The sequence below is a fragment of the Mustela erminea genome, chromosome 2 (assembly GCF_009829155.1).
Source record: "Mustela erminea isolate mMusErm1 chromosome 2, mMusErm1.Pri, whole genome shotgun sequence".
Taxonomy (NCBI): domain Eukaryota; kingdom Metazoa; phylum Chordata; class Mammalia; order Carnivora; family Mustelidae; genus Mustela; species Mustela erminea.
This window is the reverse complement of record NC_045615.1, coordinates 110,120,747-110,141,221: the sequence shown is the minus strand read 5'-3', so window position 1 is coordinate 110,141,221 and position 20,475 is coordinate 110,120,747. Positions and strand designations below refer to the sequence as shown.

Below are 20,475 nucleotides of genomic sequence, written 5' to 3'. Positions count from 1 at the left end.
GGTGCCAGAGGGAGGCCCCAGAGACAGAAACTCATGAAAGCCTGTTTAAGGAATTTTCCTTCACCAGGGAGAGAGGGTCCACATGGGATTTGCATACTGTGGCAGAGACTCTTGGTGGTCTCCTGGCATCTGTTCTCTCTTCCTCCTTTTTTTTTTCTTTTTCTTTTTTCTTTCTTTCTTTTTTTTTATAATAAGAGATTGCCAACCGTGAGCTGGGCTCATTGCTACGCTAAGGATTTTATTTACAACCTTCCATGTAGCAGGAAGGAGGGACGGGGTGTAATATGAATGAGTTCTGGCAATGTAAGTAGAAGTAATATATACCAATTCTTGGGAGGTGCCTGCTGATCCTCCTCCCTACAGCTGCCTGGACTTTGAACATGATGACTGAGCTTGAGCAACCATTTTTAGATCATGAGGAAGGAACCAGTGCCCAAGGTCACTGTGGAGCTGCCATACCAGACTTGGATTCCTTAATTATGAAATTCATTGATGGGAGAGGGAAAGTAAGATCTGTCTTACTGAAGCACATTTTGGGAGGCAGTTTCTAGTGCTCACAGCTGAGCTGGGATCACCAAACTCTCAGCTGGTAATGGGCCTCCTTCTCTCTAAGACTGCCTTTCTCTTGGAGGTTTATGGTAGGTGTTAGTGGCAGGATAGCATGGGGAGATTGGGACTCCCACATTCCTACTGCAAAAAGAAAGCTTTACACTCCCTTTGAATGACCCCATCGTGGGCTTTGACCAGCTCTAACTCCATATTGCTCAACCTATTTTTCACTATTGAATCTTAAGGATCTTTTTGCGGTATTTGGACACAGATACACTGTACATTTTTGTATGTATTGTATATGTATTTGTGCTTCCTAAATAGAAAATGTCAGGTTTTTTGTACTCCCACCAGGAACCAATTTATTCTTCCTAGGGAGCATTATTAGCCTGTTAAGACTACATTGGCTGAAGACATTTTGTTGACCAAAGAACAGTGAGACTTGTTTTAAACAAACCTGTGCAGACCTATGGACTTGTTATGTCTCAGTCTCTCATTCATAACAAAACACTGGGATGGATGGCCTAAACAATGGAAATTGTATTTTCCCTCATTCTGGAGGCTTGGAAGTCTAAGATCAAGGTACCAGCATGGTTGGGCACTGGTGAGGAAGATCTTGTCTTGTAGATGACAGCCGTTCTCACTGAGTCCCCACATGGCAGAGAGAGGAAGCTCTGGTGTCTCTTCTTTTTGGATAATTTCAAACATCTACCAAAGTAGAGAGAATGGTGTAGGTAAACTGCCATATTACCCCTTAACCTCCATCAATTATCAATGCACAGTGATTCTTTTCTTAGTTTTAGGCATACAATGCAGTGATTCAATATATGTGTGTGTTGCAAAATGATCATCACAGTAAGTCTACTTAATGACATCTCTTCTTATAAAAGCACAAATACCATTCAGGAGTCTCCATCTTCCCAAAGGCCCTCCCTCGTAATGCCATCACCTTGGGGGTTAGGTTTTCAACATATCAGTGGGAGGTGAGGCACAAATAGTCAGTTTATAGCACCTTCCAAGTTTGTTCCTTCATCCTGCCCTTGCTGTTCCTTCTGCCTGGGGTACTTTGTCCTCTGTGTTCAGGTGGCTTGCTCCTTTGAAACTTTCAGACCTCACAAAAGTCACCTTCTGGAGACTCTGTGTTCACATTACAGGAAAAAATCAATATCCCTTACTCCTGTACTCTCTGTCCTAGCATCCCACTTTATTTTTTTCTTGTTACCCACTTTATTTTCTCTTTTGTTTACTTATTTGTTTACTGTGCTGTGTGTGTCCACCAACTAGGATGTAAAGTTCCATGAAAGGTCTTCTCTCTCCGGTTCACTGCTGTATCCCAAAAACTTAAAACGGGACCTTGCACATAGCAGGTGCTCAGAAAATGTGGAATCAGTGAAGAAACACCCATCAGACACTACGTGTGGTGAGCAAGCTTGCTGTCATTTTCTTAGTCTTTTCAAGCATAGACAGTCTTAATTCTTCACAGAGACACAGCACTCTGGAGTTTACAAAGGATTTTCATATCCTTTTCTCATTGAAGGCTCTTAGCCTTCCAGGCAGACAAATATTATTAGCCCCATTTTGTTGGGAAGATCTTCTCGCAGTCACATATCTGGCTGGTGGAACTGAGACCTTCTGACACAAGGCCGGCCTCCCTGCATTACAGGCCCTACTTCACCAGGGAAGGACCCTCCCTGTCCATTGCAGTTTCCACTTTTTGGACGTGGACATGAGGGAATGACTCAACTCCTCAGTCACTCAGGTTCTAGGTCAGATATTGATTCAACTGATGACTGCTAAGCCTTAAGTTGCACTTAGAAGTAACTGGAAAGATTTTTATCCTGCTCTTATTTCTTAGCTTTTCCCCAGCTGGCCTGGTTCCAGCTCCTTCTGGGCTTTGGAAGCTCTCTGTTTCCATTGCACTTTAAAGATGGGAGCTTGGGCAGAAGGTGCTACTCCCAAGGATCTCATAGTAAGGGGTAATTCTGGTGAGAGGCAATCAGGAGCCCAGGTGATGGCTTTCTTGTGATTAGTTGTCCCTTACACATGCTTTTGGAAGAGTCCTTCCTTAGATGATGACATGGGTTCTCTTCTGGGAATTTCTCCTAAGGACACCATCCCAAATACATAGCAATGCAGAATTTGTTTTTGGAAAATTAGCCTAAATGTCCAACAATATGGGAATGGTTAAATAAAGTACAGTAAATCAATAGGATGGTACAAAACCATTATAAGCTTTGGGGGAAATATCTAGTAATAATCTGGTAAAACACAAAACACCCACAAAATATTAAGTGATTAAAAACAGGATGCAAAATGGTACATATACTTTAATAGCTATAATACAAAGGAAAAACTATGGCTAGAAAAATCCTGCAAAGAAAAATACCCAGTTCCTTGAGAATGAGAATAATTGTATTGCAGTGTTAGGTTTATTAATGGGGTCATTCTTTTTATTTTTCTAATTTTTCTGTAATGTAATTTCTAAGTTACCTTTCATTAAAGAGCTTTGTTTAAATGTTATTTTTGTAGCTCATAATAATTAAACATGTTTTTTAAAGGGAAATATCAGAAAAGAAGAATGTTAAAAATTTACTGATATTCTCATCACTGGTAATGTATTAGAGTATAGCTTCCCTGTTCTTCCATATGCATATAAACCCACAATTTTATAAGCAAAAATAAAATTATATTGTACTTATAATTTATAGTGTGTATTTTACTCACTGATATGAACATTTTAACATGTTAATATTCTACAATATTATTTTAAACTCTGCTTAGTTTGTGTTGTATAGTTATATCATTATTTGTCATAACATCTTCAATTTGTCTCTTTCCAACTAACTTGTCTCACATATTCTTGATAATTTATGTAAGATAACATTTTTTAAAGGTTTTATTTATATATGAGAGAGAGAGAGCATGTACGTGAGTGGGGTAAGGAGCAGAGAGAAAGGGAAAAACGGACTCCATACCAAGTGTGGACCCTGATGCAGGACTTCCATCTCATGGGAGATCACAACCTGAGCCAAAATTAAGAGTCAGACACTTGGGGCGCCTGGGTGGCTCAGTCAGTTAAGTCTCTGCCTTTGGCTCAGGTCATGATTCTGAAGTCCTGGGATTGAGTCCCACATCAGGCTCCCTGCTCAGTGGGGAGTCTGCTTCTCCCTCTGCCCTTCACCCCACACTTGGGCTGTCTCTTTCTTACAAATAAATAAATAAAATCTTAAAAAAAAAAAAAAAAAAGTCAGACTCTTAAGCAACTGCACCACACAGGTGTCCCAGATGACATTTTTAAAGTGAAATTGTTGAGTGCTAGATATGGTTCATATGTATGTGTGTCAATTTATATTTATGTAAATTGTGTAAGAAAGAGCCTATTTCTCACACTCTTACCAATTTTTTGTCATTATTATTATTTTTTTAAAGATTTATTTATTTATTTATTGGACAGAGAGATCACAAGTAGGCAGAGAGGCAGGCAGAGAGAGAGGAGGAAGCAGGCTCCCCCCTGAGCAGAGAGCTGGATGCGGGGCTTGATCCAAGACCCTGGGACCATGACCTGAGCTGAAGGCAGAGGCTTTAACCCACTGAGCCACCCAGGCACCCCTAGGTTTGACTTTAAGGCTTGATTTTAGCTCAAAAACATTGCTGAGGGCGCCTGGGTGGCTCAGTGGGTTAAGCCGCTGCCTTCGGCTCAGGTCATGATCTCGGGGTCCTGGGATTGAGTCCCGCATCGGGCTCTCTGCTCAGCAGGGAGCCTGCTTCCCTCTCTCTCTCTGCCTGCCTCTCTGTCTACTTGTGATCTCCCTCTGTCAAATAAATAAATAAAATCTTTAAAAAAAAAAAACAAACATTGCTGAGACTCATTTCTGGACTTGACTCCTTCTAAAGATGGGTAATTTTCTGCTCTGTGTGGTGTCAAATCAACATCTATACCAGAGAAAGGGAGAGTCCGAAAAAATGGCAGTCAAGTAAAAACTTGAGAATGGGGTCTTGTTGGCCTTGGCCCTGACTGGGTCGACTCAGGACATGTGTGGCCCACAGTGAACCGACCAAGGGCCAGGACATGGATCCTGGCACATCTTCCTCCCTAGAATCTTCCAGGCTACAAATAGGGAAGAGGTAGCTTCCTCAAAGCCAAAGAAGAAGGAGTGGATGTTAAGTGGCTAAATGTGAAAGAATACTATTAAGGTAACCTGAAACTACATCAGATTGTATCTGCACATTCTTAAAATACATCTACAGTTTCAAACTGCTCCTTGTGTAAAATCTTCAAGAAACGTCTCTCCTCTCCTCCCCCAGCTCTTTCTTTCCAGCTTCACCTTAACAGTGCTGCCCTTTGATCTAAAGCAAGCCTTAATTTCTCTGAGCCTCAATTCTCTCATCTCTAAAATGGGGTTATTAACCCCTACTTTATTCTAACAGGATAGCAGTATGCCATACAAAATGAACCCATGTGTGATAAGACCTTTAACATCTCATATTTGAGTAGATGTTTCCTACCAACTTAGAAAGTAGACTCCTACAAAAAGCTCTTGACCATGATTTTTGGACTACTTCTGAAGAAACATGCTGTGTGCCCTTGGGAAAGAGACCTAATTATTTGATTTCTGTTTTCCCTATCTGTTAAAAAAAAAATAAGCTAGGAATTCCTGTCTTCAAATACGTAATAGTAATGTAAAGAATAAAACCCTGTATGAATGCAAGATAGATCAGACTACCCAATAAATGACACCGTTATTTGTGCGAACACTCTTGTTGGTATGTTATGTCCATTCTCCAGGGGCTGCTGTTCCCCCAGTCCCAGGCCCAAGTCATGATTTTCACCAAGTGTCATTCATGGAGAAAAAGCCTGCAAATGTGCATATACTGTCTTGTATCTGTGGCCCTAAGGGCTCTGTGCTCTCTCAGCAGCCTCCATTCAGGAGCTGTTCCAGCCGAATGCTTCCTCCTGGTGTCCTGCTGCATCTGTCCCAGGTGAGCATCTGCTCTGGACAAGCAAGTGCTCAGGTCTTGTCCCCCTTTGCTGGTGACTGTGTCTTCTGAATGTGGGCTAGTCCATTGCCCTGGGACCTCAGGTCTTAGACTACAGAAAATTCATGAGGCTGCACTTTGTCCTGCTTCTGTTGTAAAATCAGGAGCAATGCTTGTTCTAACACTACATGCCTGAGAAGAAACTGGAAGTTCTGCTCTAAGAGTTAAACTGAATCCTTGCACTGATTATAGGAGATAGGCACTGTTAGTATCTTTTGAAAAATGAGAGCCTCGCTCAGAGTTAACCTCAAGGTCCCATGCAGCTTGGAGAAAGTGGAGCTGAGGCTTGAACTCCAAGCCTTATAAGCACTATGCAAACTCAACTTCCTAAATATATCTTTCAGGAGGTGTGTTCTTTGTGTGGCTAGACTGTAGCTTAGATTGGGATGAGGCTGAGTGGGAAAATTGGAGGCAGTTTATAGAAGGCTTTGAATGACAGGTGAGGAAGTGTGAATTTTGAGCTACAGTCAGTCACAGATTTCAGGCCCAAGTGGGACTTCACACATAGGAAGAAGAATAATTGCCCTTTGAAATTAATAGTCTGGCATCAGTGCGGAGGTTGCATCGAAAGGCTGAGTGCAAGGACTTGAATGGAGACAGTTGGAATTAAATTCTTGAATAATTAGGAACAGGGAAATCAATGGGACATGATGGACATGATGTAAGGTTAGAGATCAGGTGTTGGAGAATCTGATTTGTGGTTTTGAGGAGGGGAGGGTAAAATGAAATGAATGTATTCAGGATCAGGTGGAGAACCTGGTTTGACAAGGAAGTTGGATAATGAGCAGCAGGTATCCAACCCATGGAGAGAAGTTGGACAGGTCCCTGGGAAAAGGAATCCAGAACACTGGAAGGTCATAGTCGTTGGCTAACCAGGATGGATCTCTGAAACAGGGTCTTTCTCATCTGTGTACCTGAGTATCATCAAGCAGGGGCTCCAGTTTTTGGAAAGCTTAAGTAAAATCAACAACTTGAATGGGAATTTTTCAGGAGTTTTAGTGAAGCTTGCATAAAAAACAAGCGGTCCTTCTTCCTCTCATGCAGGAGCTCATCATGCAGTGACAATTTGAAATTTACAACTCAGACATTTAACATGTTTCAAGAAGAACATTATCATTTGAAAACCTTGTAAAGAGAAATGTGTCTGTACTAAGAAGCGACACTATCTTCCTTTTGTAAAGAGACCCCAATCATTTACATTTTCACTTTTGCTTCTCATCTTGTGTTAAATAATTCTGACATTTTCTTCAAATGCAAATTATATTTCTGAAAATTTCTCAAATGTGAGGTTTTACTTTTCCAAAAGAGTAGAGGGAGAGAGGGAGAAGGAAAGAGAAAGAGGAGGGAGAGAAGAGTTTTCTTTCATGTGACAACTCTGGCCGTCTTTTGAGTCTCTAACTCCCAACCAGTCTGGTTAAAAAAAAAAGAAAGAAAGAAAAGAGAGAAAGTCCTTAATTTCTTCTGTTTTTTTTTTTTTTTTTTCCCTGCCTGGCAATGCAACTTCTATCAGAAAATGACTTCTTGAATTTTAAATGGCTGGGGAGCTAGCTTTTCAGATAAATATTCAAAGTACCTACCTAATATTAACATATATAATAAAACTTCAACTTTGGGGTTGGGAGGACCTTCAAGGTCACTGGATGATAGATGGTTCTCTCCACCATTGAATTTCCATTAAACCTCTCTACCGATTGGGTATTTAGCCAGGGTGTACATTTCTTCAATGGCTGGTAGAAAGGATATCCTTAAACTAACATAATTAAATTAAGCTTCAATTACATTTGAAATCTTCTACACATCGGTCCTAGTTAGCCACCATAGTCTGTCCAAGGTAAGCGAGGCAGCATAGGGTAGTTTTTCACACTTGGGCTCTGCAGACAGATACATTTGGTTTCACATTCTTCACCTGATGTGTGAATCTTATTTTGTGCATCATTTATGTCACCTGGGAGCTTGTCAGAAATGCAGAATATTGGGTTCCATCCCAGACTTACTGAATCATGATCTGTATTTTAATAAGATCCCCAGGTGATCCCCATACATGTTAAAGTTTGAGAAGCATAGCTCAGAGGAAAACAAAACAAAACAACAACAAAAAAAAACTCAGTTAATTGCCCATAGCTCAGTGTCTTGTCTTTGAGACAAGATGGTTGGACTTGATAATCTCTAAAATTCCTTCACTTAATAAGACATTAAAATAGTAAATACAGAGTTTATAAAAATGTATTGGCAGAATATTTTTGCAAAGGGAAAACTGGAAATGATCTAGATATAAAACAATGGGGAAATTTTAAACTGTTGTTTAGCCACTAGATTAGACCATGTTTAAAATTACCTTGAGGGGCGCCTGGGTGGCTCAGTGGGTTAAAGCCTCTGCCTTTGGCTCAGGTCATGATCTCAGGGTCCTGGGATGGAGCCAGGTCATGATCTCAGGGTCCTGGGATGGAGCCCTGCATCAAGGGGGCCTATGCTCAGCAGGGAGCCTGCTTCCCCCTCTCTCTCTGCCTGCTGTTCTGCCTGCTTGCGATCTTTCTCCCTCTGTCAAATAAATGAATAAAATATTTAAAAAAATATCTTGACTAAAATTACAATAAAATAGAAGATCCTAGAGAGAATGTAAAAAAAAAGATCAGGATATAAAATATAATGATTATTTTTAGTACACAGAAACAACTTAGAAACATGCCAAAATATCTAAAATGGTTAGAAATAGGTAACAATTAGGAATGGTTATTTCTCTGTCATTTAGTCTTTTCTTCCCACCCCATATTTATTAAGTATATGTGATTTTAATAGTAGGGTAGACAAAACAAACAAGCATATTTATTTTTTGATCAACAGATCAACAGAAGACATGAAAATTTCAAGTTTTACAGAGAAGCACAGAATTCATTTTATAATGGATGTGTCAACTCCATTCTTCATTCTACAGAATATGTCCTTCAGCTATTGTCTTTCAAGGCTCAACTCAAGTCCCACTTCTTCCAAGTCAGCTTCTCTTTATATACACTCTGAGGTCAGGGATCTTGCCTAAATCCAGTCTTGACAAAGGAATGGACTCTGATTAGGTACAAAGTAAATGTGAAGGGAAGGAAAGAAAGGAAGGGTAGGAGGAGGAAGGGGGAGAGAGAGAAGAGGGGAGAGAGGAAGAACAAAAGGATGAAAGCACACAAATAAGCCCCAGTGCTAGTTAAACTCCAGGCCCTTGGGAATCTTGCAGAATATTTCTGAGCCCGATCAGCTATTAATAATAAATGGCCTTGCGTTGTTTGCTGTAGTGTCATGGTCTTGCTTCTCCAATGGGATTTCAAGGACCACAAGGAGAGAAAAACACGCTGCTTTAAAATACTGTGTTAGGGTAATTCTTTTCTGAAACAATTTAGTTTGGAAGATGCATTATTAATTCCAGTCATGGAGGAACAGGGCAAGTCCTCAAGACTGTCAACAACTTGTGAGGGTGCAAGTTGGGGCTACAAGATGTGTTACTTGACTTCTTAAAGTTATGAATGTAATGAAGTATCTTGTGCATAACAACAGTGCTTTCAATACATGAGGTGGGAACTGTTAGAACCGAAAGATGAATGAAAGAAATCTGCAAATAAAGAAGATTTCAACCCTTCATTCTCGCTAATTGATAGGACAACCAGACAGAAAGTAAGCCAGACACAGATGACTTGCATGACTCACAGCCAACTTTACCTAATTGGCCTTTATAAAATACTCTACCCAATAATGGTGAAATTAACATTCTTTTTAAGTGTACATGCACTATTTACTAAAATGGATGATTTTCTGGGCCATAAAAAAAGTCTCAATAATTTGGATTAAATTCACATAAAATATTATATCTACTTTAGATTGGAAATCAGTGATAAAAAGAGATCTGAAAATCCCTAAGTAACTGGATGCTAAGTAGAACACTCAAGGGTCAGAGAAGAAATCAAAAGGCAAATAAGATAGCATTTTGAACTGAATGAAAAGAAAAACACATGCTAAAGTCTGTGGGATGCAGCTAAAGCAGTACTGAAATGAAAATGTGCAGCACCGAATACCTAGATTAGAAGAGAAGACAGTCTGAAACCTAACACCTTAACTAAACTAACAGGAGCAAATGAACTCAAAGTAAAAAGAAAGAAAATAGTAGGGTGGGGGTTGGGGGTTGGATGAACCTGGTGGTGGGTATTATGGAGGGCATGTATTGTATGGAGTACTGACTGGGTGTGGTGCATAAACAATGAATCTTGGAACAATGAAAAAAATTACTAAAAAAGAAAAAGAAAATAGTAAAGATTGGAGTGAAAATCAATGAAATAGAAAACAGAAAAACAATTTGTTTTCAAAATGTTTTTGATTGGGGTGCCTGGGTGGCTCAGTGGGTTCAGTGACTGGCTCTTGATTTCAGCTCATGTTGTGATATTAGGTTTGTGGGACTAATGCCATGGAACCCCTGTCAGGTTCCACACTCAGTGCAGAGTCTGCTTATCTCTCTCCTCCATTCCTCCCCCTGCTTATGTGTTCTTTCTCAAGTAAATAAATAAACCTTTAAAAAAAAGTTTTTCTTTCTTTCTTTCTTTCTTTCTTTCTTTCTGTCTTTCTTTCTTTCTTTCTTTCTTTCTTTCTTTCTTTCTTTTCCCTAGAGGAGGAGTGACTGATCAGAAAAAAAAAGAGAAAAACAAATGACCAACTACCACTATTAGGAATACAAATTTAACATAGCAATAGATTCTCCAGATATTAAAGTGGTAATAAGGGAAAATGATGATAGCATTATGCCAACTCATCCAATAACTTAGATGAAGTGGACAAATTCCTTGAAAGATATAAACTACCAAAGCTCACTGGAGGAAAAGTAGACAACTAGAATAGCTTCGGATTTGTTAATGAAATTGAATTTGTAGTTAAAAAAACCTTCCCACAAAGAAAACACCAAGCCCAGATGGCTTCATTAGTGAATTCTACAAAGATTTTAGGGGGAAATAATCCCAATTTTACCCAGTGTCTTCCAGATAATGACCAACTCCAACATGTAGAAAATACAAAGAAATCTACAGAAAATATACCTGATCCAAAAAGATAGTTTAACAAGTTACTGGACATAAGATCAATATACAAAAACTAATTGTGTTTCTATATTATAAGCAATGAACAACTGGAAATTGAAATTGGGAGAAAAATTTAGCAAGTCACCTGACTGACTTCGTCAGTAGAGCATATGACTCTCCTTCTCAGGAGGGTGAGTTTGAGCCCCATGTTTGGGTGTAGAGATTATTTAAAAATAAAACTTTAAAAAAAAAAGCCTTAATAAATATGAAACACTCAGACACAGCTGGGATTAAGGTGAGCTACAAGAAGCACTCACCTCAATCCCAAAATCTAAGGGGGCACCCAAAACTCAGAAATCAAGATAAGCAGTATTATAATGTGATATTTTAAAGTACAAAATTTAATGCAAAATGATCAGTAAAATATCCATATTTTACATAATGAGAGGATGTTATTTATTTTGTTTTCTTGCATTATTATGTAAGAGGAGCATTTGTTCCCCACCAGCCACTGGAGGCAAGACCTGTATACTGAAAATTACAAACCTGAGAGAAAGGAAAGAACACCTAACCCAAAACTTGAAAGCTATATTGTGTCATGGATCAGAGGACTCTGCGTTATAAAGATGTCATTTTTTTCCCAAATTCATCTATAGAGTCAATAATTCCAATCAAAATCCCAGCTGAAAAAAACCCACCATGATTTTTTTGGTAGAAATTGATAAATTGACTCTAAAATTCAAATGGAGATGGAAAAGACATAGAATAGGTGAAAAGAATTCTGACAAAAAAATTGGAGGACTTTAAGTACTCAAGTTCAAGACTTATAAATCCATGGTAATAAAGGCAGCATGGTACTGGCTTCAAGATAGACAAATAGATTAATGAGGCAGAGTAGGAATCCAGAAACTGACCTGCACATATGGGGCAATTAATTTTCAACAAAGTTGCAAAGACAGTTCAGTGGAGAAAGGATGGTTGTTTTGTTTTGTTTTATATAAAGATTTTTATTTATTTATTTGACAGAGAGCATAAGCAGAGGGAGCAGTAGGGAAAGAGAGAGAGAAGCAGGCTCCCCATCAAGCAAGGAGTCCAATATGAGGCTCAATCCCAGGACCCTGGGATCATAACCTGAACTGAAGGCAGATGCTTAACCAGTGAGGCACCCAGGCTCCCCAGGACAGTTTTTAAATAAATGATTCTGGGATAATTAGATAGCCTATGTAAAAAATTTTTTTTAATTAATTTTGAACATCTCTTAATAGTTCTCAAATAGTTTTGAGTAAAACTCCAAACTATAAAATTCACAGAAGAAATTCTTATGATCTTGGAGAAGGCAAAGATTTCTTAAACATAATACCTAAAGAATGATACATAAAGTGAAAATTATAAATGTGCTTTCACCAATATTAAAAACTTGAGCTCTGTGAAAGATCCTGTTAAGATAATGAAAAGACAAGACACAGACTGGAAAGAAATAATAGCAAGTCACATATCTGATACATAACTGTATCCCAGAAAATATAATGAATTCTTGAAATTCGATAATAAGAAAACAGTTCCTCCCTCTCTGAAATAGCAAAAATATTTGAAACACAGACTTCACCAAAAAAAAAAAAAGATACAGAAACAAAAAATATGCCCATTAAAAAAGAGGTTCAATACCATTGTCATCAGAGAAATGCAAACTAAAAATCACAATGAGAAATGGCTGCACATCTATTAGAATGGCCAACATTAAAGACAATGAGCATATTAAGTTTTGGCAAGGATACAGAGCAACTAGAACACTCACACCCTGCTGGTGGAAATGTGAAATGGTACAACCACTTTGGAAAACAGCTTTGCCATTTCCATGAAAAGCTGAAAACGTACTTTTTGTTCAGTCACTCTGTAAATGTATGCAAGAACAGGTGTTTGGAAAATGTACAGTAAATATTTTAGGCTCTGCTAGCCAAGATGCTACATACTCTGCTATTGTAATGCAAAAATAACTTATAGACAATAAACAAATAAATAAATGCATGAATGCACCTGTGTTTGTGGGAAGTACAAAATAAGCCAGAGTCTGCTGACCCCTGCAGATGTCCACATAATAATGTGTACATGAATCCCCAGAGCAGCCACAGACTGGAAACCACCTGATTTCCATCAGCAGATAAATTAAAAAAAACGACTGTAGCATATTCATATAATGGAATAATACTCAGGAATAAAAAATTAGTGAATTATCGTTATATAGAACTGTTGCAAGATTTCTGTTGCTGACGGTTTTTGTCATGCTGCTTCAAAGAATGAAGAGGTAGATTGGATGAAGAATGGTGGGCAGCAAGCAAAGGTTATTGAATGATAGGAAAATGAAGTTTATTGAGCGATAATACAAAGCTCTCAAAGAGGGAGGGGACTCAAGAGGGTTGTCATGGGGTTTCTAAGTCTAGGGGTTTTTATGGGCTAGTCGGTGGGCTTTTTTAATCTGATTAACCCTCCATATGCCTGTCACCCCATCAGGTTTTTGTCCTCCTCCTATCATGTGGGAAAGGGTGGAGGGCTCCTTCCAGGGTGGTGTAAAATCCTTTTTGGTGTGGTTTCCTCTTGGGGTGTGGGGGTACATTTGTTCCTGCTGGCCTTTCTTATGAATATCCTTCATTAGAACAACATGATAAATCTCATAATTAGCTGTATGAAAAGAGCCAGACCCTCCTTCCCCCCTAAAGAGTATGTACTGTATGATTCCATTTATGTATAAGATTCCAGAAAATGCAAATTAATTTATAGTAACTGAAAGCAGATCAGTGGTGGCTGGCACAAGGGAGTAGACATGGGAAAGGTGAAAAGAGTTATAGAAGTACATGGGGAAGCTTTTGAGAATGAGGATATATTTATTATCTTGATTGTGATATTGATGTGATATTGACGTGTATTAAAACTTATCAAACTGCACACTTTAAATATGTTTATTTCATTTTGTGTCAACCATATTCAATAAAAAGGGTAAAAAAACAAAATAAAACATGCACCTGGCAGTGGAGGACAGGGTCATATTGGTCTCAGAAAGGACCAAAGTTGGACACCTGGATGGCTCAGTTGGTTAAGTGGCTGCCCTCAGCTCAGCTCATGGTCCTGGGGTCCTGGGATGGAGCCTGTGTGGGCTCCCTGCTTGGCTCCCTGCTCCTCTCCCTCTGCCCCTTACGCTGGCTCTCTCTCTCAAATAAATAAAATTTAAAAAGAAGAAAAAAGTAAAGGACCAAAGCCAAGGGCTCAGATGCCATTAGAACTTTCTCTCTCTGACCTTGATTTCTCTCTACAGACGGTACTCTGTCTGAGACAAGCTTGTCTGTGTGGAGGGCCTTGCTCTGCTTTCTGGACTAACACAGAATAAACCTTGTAGGAAGGCAGGACATGTCCTGGAAGGAACATGGCATAAGAGACAGGCAGACATGAGTGAATGTGACATCCACCACTTAACATCCTTTGTGATTCTGGGAAAGATCAAAACCTCAGTTTTCTCAACAGGAAAATGGAACAATTGCTTTATTCTACATGATTGTCTCTAGGATTACAGAGACAGGTAGAAAATCAAAAGAAAGGTTTAGTGCACCATTAAACATGAGTTCTTTGTTGGTTCATTTGTTTTTCACATACTGACTATATTAGCCCAGGTTCTCCAGAGAAACGGAACCAACAGGATGCATTATACATCAGGGTATATTTCTAGAGAGAGAGGTTCACTTTATGGAACTGGCCTGTGTGATTGTGGAGGCCGGAAAGTCTGAATTCTGCGGGGCAGGCCATAGACCGGAGACCCGGGGAAGAGTTGATGTTGTGTGACCTGGAGTTTGGAGGCCTTCTGCAGGCAGAATTCCTTTGTCCTCAAAGGATCTTGCTCTTTCCTCTAAGGCCTTCAACTGATTGGGCGAGGCCCATCCCATTATAAAGCATAATGCGCTTTACTCAAAGTCGACTGTCTTAAATGTTAATCACATCTAGGGGCACCTGGGTAGTACAGTTGGGTAAGCATCCAACTCTTGGTTTCAGCTCAGGTTGTGATCTCTGGGTCCTCCATGCTCAGTGCAGATTCTGTTTGAGATTCTTCCTCTCCCTCTGCCCCTCCCCACCCTGTCTCTCTCTGTCTCTCTCTGTGTCTCTCAAATAAATAAATCTTAAAAAATAAAATGTTAATCATTTTAAGGTTACCTCACAGCAACATGTAGACTGGTGTTTTTTTTAATAATGGGACACCATCACCTAACCAAGTTGACACATAAAATTAACTCACATGAACCCTTCAACTATTTGAAGAGGAAAATTTTGATGAATGGCACTCTTCTCTCTCAAAGCTAGTAGCTTTGACTAGTGACTATTCTTTTGCTTTCAGTCCTCAGCTCTCTCAGATCTTTTTGTCCAGGGCCAGAGAAACTCTCCCCTCCCCCGCCCTGTGATATTAGATCCATTCTTTCACATTTATGGACTTCATTTCCTTTGCATCTCGAAATGGCCTAGGTCTTGGACAACTGGCTGCCCTGGCTTAAAGAGCCTGAGTTGGTAATGAAGTCCCCACACGTTTTTAAGATGCAAAACTCTTTCCCTCCATTAGCGTTCAGCAATTTTATGAGATCTCCGAAAAAACGCAAGATGAGCCCTAGGGCTTCAGCTACAGGCCATATGCTCAAAGCCGGACTGCATCAGAGCAAAAGAATTTTAATTCCTTCACAATAAGGTTTAGTCTTAGCTGGTGAGGCTGTGCCTGGGCTGGGAATTTAAATGTCGAAGAAGTAAACAGGTTGCAATTTCATTGCTTCTGAACATGCGACTGCCTCGGGGGTTTCTGATTTATTTATTTTTTTAATGGAGTGCGAGGCCATAAACCCTTCCTGCTGGCAGGCTGGCGGGCCGTGCACATTTTTAGAGGTACACGAGGCTGCAGCAGAGTGGTATCTGGAAACTGCCTGAGCCCCCGTAATTAAAACCATGCTCAGCAAATGCTCCTGATTCCAGGGGTCACATCTGATTTCATCTAAAACATTCTTTTTGGTTCCCTCTTAACCCAGTCTTGACTTTTTGCGCATTCACATCATTGCCGCAGTGGAGAGCGGGAGGATGTGGGGGGCTGGGTGGCGGAGGGCAGAATGTAAGTTATAGGGGGACGGTTCCGAATAGGGTTTTGTTTGTCGTGTGATACCAGCGGGACACTGGCAGGACAGTACTGGTGAGCAGCTAGCATTGTATTATTTCTCTGTATCACTAACAGGTTTTTTTTCAGGGTATTTTGAGAAAGGTAAGGCTAAAAATGAGCTATTTAATGGGGGGGGGTACCTCTTATCATTTGAGCCTCATATCCAATTTCTATCTTTTTCTAATGGAAAACATACTTCGTTATTATTCACTGTGGCTAACACACATTTCCAAATGTCAGCAGGTTGTTTTTTTAACTTGCAGGTATCATCTGTTGAAATTGGGCTTGGCCTTTACCTAAATATTTGGCTGTACAGAACATCAGTTTCACTTTGGATTAATGTTTCGTTCAGCGCCTGAAAACTCTGTGCAGTGAATGAAATCTTTTACTATTCAGAATGGGGAAACTTAGTCCAAAATCGCTTTGCAGCTTTGAGCCACAACTTTGGAGATCTAAAAAGGATCCTGTTCAAATATCTAACTTGAATAAGGAAAAGGGTGCTCAGGGGGCTTGGGTGGCACAGTCAGTGGAACATCCCACTCTTGGTTTTGGCTTAGGTCATGATCTCAGGGTCCTGAGATGGAGCCCCAGGTAGGCTCTGCACTCAGCGGGGAGTCTGCTTGAGATTTTCTCTCTCTCTTTCTTCCCCTCCCTGCCCCCTCTCCTGTGCTCTTTCTGTCTCTTTAAAACAATAAATAAAATCTTAAAAAAAAAAAAAAAGGGTGCTCACCACTTGCTATAGTGAAATATGTTAGCAAGTTCTTTTCTCTGTGATACTAAATGTTTTCTCAGATTTGGTACCTGCGACTCTATTTTAATTTAGTATAATTGCATTGTGTTTTACACTTTCAGACAGTTTACCTACAACCTGGGGAGGCGGAGAAACATTTTAGTGCATTAATAAACATTTGTGGAGTACCTTTGGTGTGCCAAACAGTGTGCTGGCCCTGAAGAAAACCAAGGAAAAGGTACCCTTCCTCTCTCTGCCTGAGTTTCTCATCTGAAAAATGAAATCTGACTGGTGCGGTTTAGGTCCACTGGCTCTCCAAAAGGGTGGGATCATGGTGTTTGCCCCATCACTGGTGTCAGGAGTCTACAACGGCCGATTTCAAACTACAAACAAAAGGACATCGAAGGCAGACCTGGAAAGAGATGTGCCTGCTCGCACTGCACCGGGAGAGCCGTGTCCAGTGCCCCAAACCATGGAGTTCAGTTTCTGTGCTGCCTTCCTCCCAGAGCCACCTCTGAGCTTTGCCTACTCTCTACCATCTCCCCTCTGCATACACATCAGAGTATCTGGCACCCGCAGGGCAACTCTTGTCTTTTTGTGAATAAATGAATATTAAGTAGGAAATGAACACCCTGAGTTTTGAGCATTAGCTAAAGGCTATATGCAAGCACACCCCTATCTATCAACTCACTGGATCTCCTGTAAAGGGAGTAGCTGTCCCCCTCCCTTTGTGGTTCCTGTACTTCGGAAAAAATGGCAGCTCCATAATCATGTTCTCTTCCTGGAGTGCCCCTAAGCAGCGGACATATTGCCATTGGTGGAAGCATGGCCTGTGGCTTTAAGTCTTGCCTTGCGGTTTCCCTAACTTAAAACCTTAAACCAACCTCCTGAAAGAAGCTACACGAAAAGTAATGATCCTCAAAAATGAATGCGTTGTAACGGCAAAGAGGAAATTTAATTAGCCACCATAATAGCATTAGGCTTCTTTTTTCTTTTCTTCCTTTTAAAAATAAGTGCAGTGACTAGAAATCATGGGCACCACAGCCTTAGTCCCCTCAACTCAATGACTACGAGAGCATTGGGGTGGGGGAGTGTCTATTCTGCATGTTCTAGCTTTACAAATAGACTCATCTGATTTAAAAAAAAAAAATAGTAATAACAGTTGTAATTTTTTTAATGGCCCCTTAAGTAGAGCAGGGAGGGTTGTCAAGACACAGTGAAATAGTGTAAACCTGCAGGAGCTGGCCTAAGACCCGGGCTATTTACAGCCAGCGTTTTGGTACCTTGGGGTTGAGTTTTCCCTCTATGTAACGGGACTTTCAGTGCCATGAAGGGGGCAGGGGTGAGTCAGGACAATGGTGACCAGAAATTCTGTATTTGAAAGATTTAGGAGGAAGTTATAACCAAGGGTTGTGTCTTTCCATTGGAACCTGTGTGATTTAGGGTGGTCTGCAGAGGGGCTAATGGGCCTACATAGACGCAACCTGGGTCCCCACAAGCCCAGAGCTGCCATTTTGATCTGTTCCTCTCTCCTTCCGCTGCCCCTCCTCACACTGTCCTGTTGAGACTTTTTTCCCCTTTGAGCTTGGCCTTCCACTGGCCATAGATAGTGTTGCTGGTATCTGGGAACATGTTGTTATTAACAGTGTAACCCTGGCTAAGTTATTTAACCTAATCCACACTGAGATTCCTCACCTGTTAAATGGGGGCAGGATAGTTCTGACCTCAGAGGTTGTCTGGACTATCACATAAGATAATGAATGTGAAGTGCTTAGAGCAGAGGTGAACTCACATGGTTTTTTACTGAGCAATAGTGACAAAAACTGTAGGTAAGAGTTCAGGGCAGGATACTGAAATCAGTAGGACACTGACGACCCTATTTGGAAGGTGTTTAAGGGAGCGGGTGTGGAGGAGAGCAGGGAGATCTGGGAAACTTGAGGGTGTTGTGGGAGCTGTGGTGACAAGTCTCCAGGATTTGTTTATGCCTCAAATTTATGCCCTCAGCTTCCAGAACGTTGCCATAGCTCTCAGCTATCCCCAGGGAGATCCCCTTCCTTGGGGTGCAGTTTCACTAACTAAAGTGGAGACAAAGGCCTGGCCCCTTACTCCAATTTGGAACAACTCTGTGAAGGGCTATCACAGCTTCAGAGTTCCTGTTGGGTTGGCTGAGGCCCCATTAGACCAAATCTCTGTCCCCTCCCCCCACCCCTGTCTATCCTAGCACACAGCACCTAAAACCCTTGGAATCTCTGTAGAGACCATGTCCTTTGGTATGCTAATTAGATGCCTGGTGGCTGGGGTCTCCTGGATAGCGGTGGGGAAGGTGCTGGTTGCCAGGGGAACAAGACTGGCGAGTAAAGAGCTGGAACTTTCAGTCCCATCCCCCAACCTCCAGGGAGGGAAGAGGGACCAGAGGTTGAATTAATCACCAATGGTCCATGACTTAACCAATTGTGCCTATGTCATGAAGCCTCCATAAAAGCCCTAAATGACAGGGTTTAGAGAACTTGCAGATTGGTGAACTCTCAGAGGTGCTGGGAGGGTGGTGCCCCAAGAGAGGGCGTGGAAGCTCTGAGCCCCTTCCCACATACCTAGCCCCAATACATCAATTCCATCTGTCTGTTCCTGAGTTCATTCTTATAATGTTCATTCTTATAATGAACCAGAATCTAGTAAGTAAACTGTTTTCCTGAGTTTGTCAACTGTTCTAGCAAATTATCAAAACTGAGGAGGGGTTTGGAGGAACCTCTGACTTATAGCTGGTAGGCCAGAAGCCCAGGTGTCCACCTGGACTTGAAGTTCGCTTCGGAAGGGGGTCGAAGGGGCAGTCTTACAGGACTGAGCCCTTAACCTTAACAGGTAAATAGTATCAGAAATTGAGTCACATTGTAGAACCCCTAGATGATGTCAAAGATTGGCTTGGTGTAGAAACCACACACATTCGGTGACCAGAGTGAGGTGGTATGAGTAGGAGAATAGAAGAAAAGCATTTTCCTTAGAATGTGGAGAAACAGACTCACAGCCCAAGCTTCTCTCTGCCTTCTGCAAAGGTTCTCCTTCCTGAACGTCATGAACTTCTTGGAAACCCAGCCTGCAGTGGCCCTCAAGGCCCAGGGAGCAACAAACTCTGGGACAGGGAAGGATAACGAAGTCAGGCAAGTTTTCTTGTGATGACTAATGGCGTTTGATGTGAGGAAGAACATTATAAGAGCTTTTGCTATTGTTGTCTGCTCAGAAGTTGTTGCCACTGAAGAGGCTGATGTAAGTAACAAATGGTTCCTGATTTTCCAGTGGCGTCTCCACAGACGCAGAATGCCAAGTTTCTTCCACTGTATAAAGCCAGGGCAACTCAAGAACATGTCTCTTCCTTTAACAGCACCCAGATTTTTTAGAGACAGCTTAACTGCAGGAGATTAACCAAACCTCAGACAGTCTTCAGCATCCACTACATCATAAGCCTAAAGCCAGCTGCCTTTTCTTCAGTGACACTTGAGGAAGAGGGAGGGACGATCTGAAAACACTTTCTGCTCCCAGTCCCGTTGGTGACTATGTGACCCAGAGAAGGGCTTCTTCCCTTCCCTCCTCTTCCCTTTCTTTCGCCTGTGCAGTCATTAAACAGATCACAGTTCCTTTGTGGAGATACTTCTTTGTGAGTAGAATTAATGATTATATTTCAAAAGAATTATTAAACCAATATATGCAATTGATTAAACAAATTCAAATGCAAAATAATAATAATAATAATAACAATAATAATAATGAAAAGGCTCCCTCTTGCTGCAGAGCTCCCAAACTTACTCCTCAGAAATAATCAGAGAACAGTTGTGTATCTCCTTCCAAAAATTTTCTATGCATAGTCAAGCACATTTGTATATATGAATTTTTAAAATTTTTGTTTTTTAACACAAATGAGTAATACATTCTACACTTTTTTTTGCTTTGCT

At 40.8% G+C, this 20,475-nt stretch overlaps 1 long non-coding RNA gene across 2 annotated transcripts in view; it reads right to left on the bottom strand.

Moving 5' to 3' along the window:
• The window catches only part of LOC116584913, a 169,174-nt gene that overhangs the window by 42,373 nt on the left and 106,326 nt on the right, over window positions 1-20,475 (bottom strand). Inside the window, exon 4 of one of the 2 annotated variants that reach the window (XR_004283377.1) lies at window positions 617-1,257. The exons of the other annotated variant lie outside the window; for it this stretch is intronic. This is a non-coding gene — a long non-coding RNA (uncharacterized LOC116584913). Of the gene's footprint in view, window positions 1-616; window positions 1,258-20,475 lie in introns of those variants that run through there. 2 annotated transcript variants of the gene reach the window in all.